The following is an 8,208-nucleotide window of genomic DNA, read 5'->3' on the forward strand; positions in this document are numbered from 1 at the left end:
GCTAAAAATAATTTAAAGACCTGTATTTCTCATGAATGAATTGATTTTAAAGCTCTTATAAAACCAAGTGACTGATATAAACTTCTGATGTAAAATAAGGATTGTGACTTTAAGGTGGGTTTGTTTGAAAACCACGTGATGCCACCACTCTTACTCTGCAGAGATGATCAACCTTTCATGAAACATGTTGAGTTTTAAGTGTCATTTGCATTATGAGTGATTCGTGTCATTTAAGGGAGGGGTACCCAAACCTTTCCTTGTAGGGGCCACATAACTTTCTTCTTCTCTAATGTGGGGCCAGCAGAGGTCAGTTTGCAGGCTAACAGAAAAGAGTTTCAAGTGTCATTTTTGCATCAAGAAATTAGTGTTTTACGTCATTTAGAGGAGGAGCTCCCGTTATCTCGTTATTTTCTTTAAATGAATAAGGTGTAATGCACAGAAGAGACAGAACTTTTCTTTGGAACAGATTTGAATAAGTTTTGTTCAGACAGACATCACGCTGAAGTTGTTGCGGTGCGCGGCGGGATGGCTGCAATGGAAATGATCTCCACGACAGACGTGAGGCGGCTCGTGTTACGCGCAGTGGCTGTGCGGTGGTGATCCTGAAGGCTGGAGAAGCGCACGCTTCTCTCATCACCGGAGAGCTGAGCGGCGGAGCGGGAGACGCAGGGAGGGAGAGGGCAGGAGGCAGTTGGCGCGCGTCACAGCTGGACAGCAGCAGCAGTTTGAGGGCGCTCAGCAGCGGCGGACACGGACGAAGGTAGGAGGATGCGATGACCGGACCATCCCGCTCGGTTACAGGAGACAACCCGCTGAATGCAGGAAAGCAGCTTTTATTTCAGAGTGTTTGATTATTGCGCATTCGTGCCAGTTGCAGTCTGGCTGCGCGTAATTGACGGTTTGTTGCGCATTTTAGCCCACTTTCTTTATGGCCTGAAAATGATGTCTAATCCTAATTTAATCCCATTCGGGGCTTTAAATGTTAATATATATGGTCTGTTTTGGGGAGATGGAGCTGTTTTTGACTGAAGTTGAATGAAAACCTGCAGATAATTAGAGTTGCGGCTCCAGATTGGATCAGTGGAATTGTTTCATTGACATGTCTGACTTTTTTTCTTGGAAGAAACTAAGCGGGTTTGAGGCTCAGGTGTACAGTGTTAGCTCAGGTAGCCACTCGAGGTGAGTTTTTGGGAAGCGCCGTCATTCCCACTCATTTATTTATGTGTCACCTGAGCGCAAAAGTGACGCAAAGCGCAGACAAAGAAGCGCATCGTTTACTTTAAGCCACGAGATCATTTTGAGCGTTGGTCAGTCAGTGCATGTGATAAACTAAAGCAGCTGATATAGGGCTTATTAGTATTATTTTCATTGATCATATTTGATGTGGATCATCAGTGTGAAATATTTTCCTCGTGAATCAGATTTCTAAAATAATCGATGACAATTTGACAAATATGTACAAAAAAAGGTAATTTAAAAAATGATGAATTTTGTTGCTAAACAAAAACGAATCTGTTAAGTCTTCTTATGCATTCCATGATGTCTCATGTTGCAGGCATGACCTCAAACTCATCTTTGAGTGTTTTTGCTGTCATGTTTCTCAAGATTTGACACATTTCAGACCTTACAGTATATTGTGAACATGTGAACATAGAGACTTGAAGGAGAAAACTTTCAGTAAAGTTGATAGTAAAAAAAAGTCTCCTCCTCCAGTTCACTATACAGCAGATGTTCAGACAACCATGTTTTGGTGTAAATTGTTTTCTGCTCCGTTAATATTTATCTATCAATCATTTTTGCACACGTATCTCTAAACTGTGGATCTATCTGCAGCACAAAGAAGAATTTCTTCAGTATCTTTTAAACTGAGGCTGCATATGAAGACGGCGTCTTATGAAAATGTAATATGTTCTTTGAACTTGAACAAATATCATGTTTCTAAACTATGTACAGTAAAGATTAAATAATCCTAAAAAAATAAAGTTAATTTTTCAAGTTTTATTAATTTAAACTGGAGATTATTCTTGAATTTGTCATGATTTGAACAAAGCAGTTTGCTTTCCTCCAAAACGTCAAGTGTATTCAAAATAATGTAGGGCAAAAACTATGAAATGGAAAGTTCATATTTGACAGACATTTTGACAGACAGGCTCAAATGAAACTCAGTAAGCAGGACGGAGAAATGAAGTGCAGATGAAGAACTCTTCATTGCAAAGGCTGCCTGACAGGATCGGGAAGGTAGACTCAGTGGAGAAGGAAAACAGCAGAATCATTTGGGACATTTGTGGAAAACTTTTAATTCAAATGTTTCATCTAATCTTTCTGAAAGCCTATGAATGATTAAAATCCTTAAAAAGATGCATATTTTGTCATAATTTTACGTGCTGACTATAATATTTAGTATTAATAAAGTAATTGTACTCTTCAATGCTGATTTATCGGATTTAAATAATAAATCTAAATTTAAACATCTGTCTTCCAAAGCCTTCTTTTTAAATAAATGCTTCTATTGAAAGATTTTTTATGTTATTTTCGTAATTTCATAAGTCTGGCATTTGGATTACGATGCCTGCATGCTTCAGACGTCTCCCGTCTTCACCGACCCTCCTTTTGGCCAAACTGTGTGTGGTCATTAAATCAGCTGGAGCAGTGGAGCAGAACTGCAGAAAAAAGCCTGTAGAGGAGAAGATCATTTTGGCTCTAGCACTTGTTTTACAGGTGGGTTGTCAGTTCCTGCAAACGGCTGTCCTAGAAGAGGAAAAGCCCTTTTTTTCCAAATTAGAAATTGTCTGCAGCGGACTTAAATTAGACCCGACCGATATAAAAAAAATGCTTGTTGTACTAATTGTTCTGTTGATTAATTGTGACGTGGTTCTGATAACGTGAGGTTTCCTGAAGAAGCAGTTTTCACTTCCCGCTGTGAGAAGATGGGAATTAGATGTTTAGGAAATAGCGTAACATTGCTTGTTGAAAAAGTGAACAGCTTCATATCTGCAGCTCTAGTGTGACCAATCCTGGTTGCTTTGTATTCATGCATTAAATGTGGAGCTAAAATGTGAGGGAGACGGAGCAGGATGAGAGGGAAGACCAGCACGACCCACTGAGAGAGGAGATGAGGAGCTGCATGTGCTGGATGGCTCTTCTGCTGTTGGGAAGTTAAATGGTGTGTTCTGATCTTTCAATCAGAAAAGACTCGACTGTCAGAGCTGTGGAGCAACAAAGAGGAATTTGTTCCAACAGGTTTTCAGCTGTCCTCTGACATATGTCACCGTTTCTGTGCTTTAATGTTTACACCACAAAGTGACATCATTCTATTGTGGACTATAATAAAGGATCAATATTTCTCTAGCTTTGCATGGAATAATCGTTTACAGTAAACTAATATTTTTGATCAAATAAACAAACCTTTTCTTTGCAAACTTTACAAAAAAGAACCTAGAAATTAAAAGGTTTTCTTCTTCTCCTTCTATTAATGATCTCTAAACTTCCTGCTGGTTGATCTTTTATCTGGACCACACAGGGTGTCATTACATTAATGAATGCTGCTCTGTCTCCACAATAACCTAATGTGAAGAAGATGCTAAAGACTGATGACACAGTGACTCCATTACCACAGCGACTCACCTGAGGGAGCTTTCCCTCTGTCTTTGCACATGAGGCTGAAATCTGTAACATTCTGCAGCAGAAACACCATCCATGCGACAGACGCAGCAGCCTGTCAGCTGAGCTGACTGTTTCTGAGTATGCAGTCAACTCCAGGTTCACTTCCCGTGAATCATCTTTGATCCCTTGTCAGACAAACACAGGGAAAACTGCACTGACTGGTCATCAGAGGCCGGGATGTGTGCTTGTTGTGCCTTCCAAAGCATTTTGTAACGGGGTGCTGAGGCGCAGCGGCTCGCACTGCAATACTGTCAGTCCATCCAGGATCAAAGTGGAGACGGGCGATGTCTTCGCTCAAAGAGCGCCGCTGTCTTTGCGTGTGTCTTCCAGTCTCGTGTTTGCTCGGTGGGAAGGAAGTGATCTTAGGAGGGGGGCTCCAATCAGCAGGAACCTGCTCGAGTTCTGCTGAGGTGACAGAATTCCTGAAAATTAATAAATAAATTAAACATGCATTGATAGTAAAACGCTTTTAAGTCATTTGATCCAAACCTCTTTACTATTAATGTTGTTTCAGCCCCCCCAAAAAAATATTTTTACACTTTTGTTCTTCATTTTGTTTGCTCTTCAGTCACTAATTGAAATGTTCAAACTCTCCTGACCTCACCAACATTTCATTCAGGAGTTCATCTCTGAAGCATCACAAATGCCCAATAAAAACGCTGTAGACCTTTCATGAATTTGGTATGCTGAGCGTGGCGTTCAGAGTCATGTCGAGCTGGAAATGAAGAGATCAGAGGATGGGTGGGGGGGGTGCCCCCCTCCCCTCCCCGGTTTATTCAAACGGCTGCTAATTTGTCTGTGATCTCAGTGCTAATAAGTGACGGCTTGTCATGAGAGCTAAGGGAGAGCTGAAGCATCTTAGTCCAGATTTGGCTACAGCCTGAGACCAGCACCCCCCCCCGCCACACACCCACACACACACACCCAGTACCCCATCCCCCCGGGGAGGGGTTCCTTTAAGGTTAAAGGCAGTCAGACACAATTGCCTTGTAATCAATATTATTGAGTGCTGTAAGCCTAGAGATGCAGCCGTGTGGGCTGACGGGTCTCTTTGGACAAAACACAATGAGCCGAGATATTACTCGTGGCTTTACTTTGCCTTAATCACATATTACTGTCGGATAAGGAATTGGGCCTAAACTCATTACGCAGATGTGGATCTCAGCTGCCTTTCATGCTGCCTATCGGGCTGTAGGTGTCTCTAACAGTACAGTTTCTACAATGATCTGTCTTTTAAATGTTTATGATCTAAACTGAGTGGATAGATTGTAATTATTTTCAATGAAGATAACTTTAAACTCATCAGAAATACACTCTATACATTGTTAATGTAAATACAAAAATAGTATTCTAGCTGCAAATATCAGGTTTTAGTGAATTATCTACTTAGATGACAAGAAGCATATTTCCAGCCACTATTACTCCAGTGTTCTAATGGTTTATATGTTTGCTCTTTGTGTTGAAAGGCTAGATTATTAGAAAACCCTTGTAGAATCATGTTAGCACAGCTGAAAACAGTTCGGCTGCTTAGAGAAGCTGTAAAACGGACCTTCCTTTAAAGAAAGTCAAGTATGTGGAGCATCACGTTTGTGGAGTCGATTAAACGCTCAAAAAGGCCAGAAAAAGAGAAAGATCTTGGGGATATTGACAGTCTATTGTTGTTCTTAGAAGTGAAGGCTGAACCATGAGAGGAATTTCCAAGAAACTGAAGACTTGGTGTGGACTACTCTATTAAGAGAACAGCACAAACAGGCGCTAAACAGAGTAAGGAAAGAAGTGGGAGGCCCCACTGCACAACTGAAGAAGAAGATGGGGTAAAGAAAAATCCATATCTAAGACTGGCCAACAAAAGATGACTATGGGCAAAAGAACAGACATTGGAAGAAGACTAGAAAAAATGTGATATGGGTGGAGGAATCAAAGTTTGAGGTGTTTAGATCCCACGGAAGAACACTTGTGAGATGTAGAACAACTGGAAAAATGCTGGAACAGGGCCTGATACATCTGTCAAGGAAGGTGGAGGTAGCAAGGTCTGTGGTTTCTTTGGTAAATAAGAAAGGCTATCACTCAGTTTTGTAATGCTATGCCATACCCTGTTGACAGTGCTTGATTGGAGCCAATTTCATCCTTTAACATGATGACGACTCAAAGCACACTTCTAAATTGCAATTTATATATATAAATTGCATACATATATATGAAAAAGTCTGCGTTGAACAGTCAGTTTAATCATTTAATCAAAGTGATCCAATTTTCAGACACCATCAAATCGTCTGGCAGCATTGTGGATCTTGTATTGGTCTTGAGTCTTTATGAATACTGTCCATCGTATCATCAAAACTTTAAAGCATGGCCTCTAAACCGCAGCCAATGCACCTTTTAAATTATTCTTTAAGGTATTTAATTATTATATTTACACAACCTAACCTTCCTCGAGAAAAATGGCGTCTTGTTTACAATGCGCAAGGCATGATAAGACCGCAATGCATTTTGCTGTGAGAACGTAGTCTGAACAGCAATGTGCAACAGACCTCCATGAATCATGTCTATTGGATGTGTAACTTATCTATAGCTGTAAACATAGAGACATGATTTAGATATTTAATAGGTGCATCCATGACTCAATGTTAAAACTATTTAATTGAAAACTAATTAAAAGGACAGAATCAATTAAACGAGCGGTGAGAGAGAAACCAAAATAGACATTTGAATGTTACAGATGAGCGGTGACTTTTTCAAAGTTGGGTCAAACAAAGTGAAGGGTTGATGGATGCTGACAGCACAGCCAATGAAGTGGGACAGTGCTGCTGCAGCTCCCACAGGACCAGCTCCTCCATTCTGTTCTGTGGTATAATTGCTCCAGCCTTTCATTTAAAGAGTTTTTTAAAAAATGTCTTCATCTGATCGAACCATCAGCTGTCTCTGAATTCACCTGTTCTTTTGTTGGTTTGGTAGTTTACAAGGATGTTTTAAAGACAGAGACCTGCTATTAATTTAGTTCTCATTCAAAATTGAACGTGAATGTTTTTAGCTTTGAAATGTTTGTTTTAAGCAAACATAACTGGAGTTATGACGCATAATGGTGACCTTTGGACTAAATCCTTGGAATATTGTTAATACGTAGCGATTTCCCTGCTTTTTGCTGTAAAAAAAGAAAAAAAATATTTTCAGAACTGATTGTTCTGGACAGTTTTAAGTTTATTATAGATTAAAAGGTGTGATATAATAGTAATAATTGAAAAAAAAAGAGTCTGGGCTTGACCTGAAACAACGGTTATCAAATGTTAACAACAAAAAACAGTTTTTTAGCAACTTATTTTATAGCTACTGTAAATTGTTCAACCGTTTCTGTGATCATTGTAAATAGGCTGATTCAGATGGAGAGAAAATTTACTTTTTATATAAATTTGCGCAAATATGAAACACTTTAAGCTTGACTTTATGCATGTAAAGTTCTTCACAACAGAGCAAAGCTGCTTTTGTCCGTGATAAAATCAGCTGATTTACGCTGATTTATGTGAAAACACTTTACCCCTGTAAAGTGTTTTAATGTCAGCACGTGTCTTTTTTTCCCACTTCATAATCAGTTAGAATTATGTTAATTGTATCAGCAGTTGAATTGTTACGGTGGTCAAAAGAATGCAAACACTGGAGCAGAAAATTTAGCAAACTACACAAATGAAAAAGAACTTCATTTTTTTAGGTTCTAGTTTCTGCAGTGTCTGGTATAAACTTTGGCCATACAGTTGACAATCACAGAAATGACTTGAATTCCAGCTTGTGAAGGCCGCAGCCCAAACCTGTTGTTGGTTGAGACCTGAGCTGAGCGTGATTGGCAGCTCTCACCTTTCAATTCTACTTCAGCCACATTGTTAATGACTTGATTGTAGTGGTACTTCTTTTCTGGCCCATGAACGTCTCAGTGAATGCTCACACACTGGTCCTGTATGTAAAACCTTTAAATGGAACTAATTAGCTCGCCACTTCCAGTAGTGTTATTTCAAGTGGTGCTAAAAACACAATAGTGGAATTAGGAACACGTATTTAAGAGAAAAACAGCTGGAAAGCTGCATGCTCGCACATTCATATCGGCATGGTCACAAAGAAAATGCGTCCTCCCTTCCTCTCGGGGTGTTTTTCCATGCAGATAACTTCATTCAGGCATTTACTATCTTCTGCTGCAGCGTCAAAACAAAACAAATGTTTTCCAAGGCCGTGGAGTCAAATTGACTTTTCCAGTTCCAGATATTGAGTGATGACATTTAAAAAGCTTGGATGCCCATTGTTTTTCCAGAAATGAAGTTCTTTTGGCTCAACACTCAACTTGCAGTAAACAATGAGGTCTAATATTTTTTTGGGTTAACAGCTTGGACAGCCGTGCCGACTCTTTCTGGTAATGAACAGAATGTTGAATAAACATAATCAGCCTGTTTTTCCACAAATTAAAATTCAAACCATTGACCCATAACGACATTTATGTACAATCTCAAGCCCTAAATATGATTATTAATTAAATTAGTAATAGTACAGCAATGTATAGATCAC

At 39.5% G+C, this 8,208-nt stretch overlaps 1 protein-coding gene across 2 annotated transcripts in view; it reads left to right on the forward strand.

Moving 5' to 3' along the window:
- The first annotated feature begins 117 nt into the window (after positions 1 to 117).
- Positions 118 to 8,208, forward strand: part of cdh23 (cadherin-related 23) — a 168,380-nt gene continuing 160,289 nt past the window's right edge. For both annotated transcript variants that reach the window (XM_024298075.2, XM_024298076.2), the window contains exon 1: positions 118 to 760. The gene's annotated coding sequence lies outside the window, so the exon portion shown is untranslated. The remainder of the gene's footprint in view (positions 761 to 8,208) is intronic.

The sequence above is a fragment of the Oryzias melastigma genome, linkage group LG15 (genome assembly GCF_002922805.2).
Source record: "Oryzias melastigma strain HK-1 linkage group LG15, ASM292280v2, whole genome shotgun sequence".
Taxonomy (NCBI): Eukaryota; Metazoa; Chordata; class Actinopteri; order Beloniformes; family Adrianichthyidae; genus Oryzias; species Oryzias melastigma.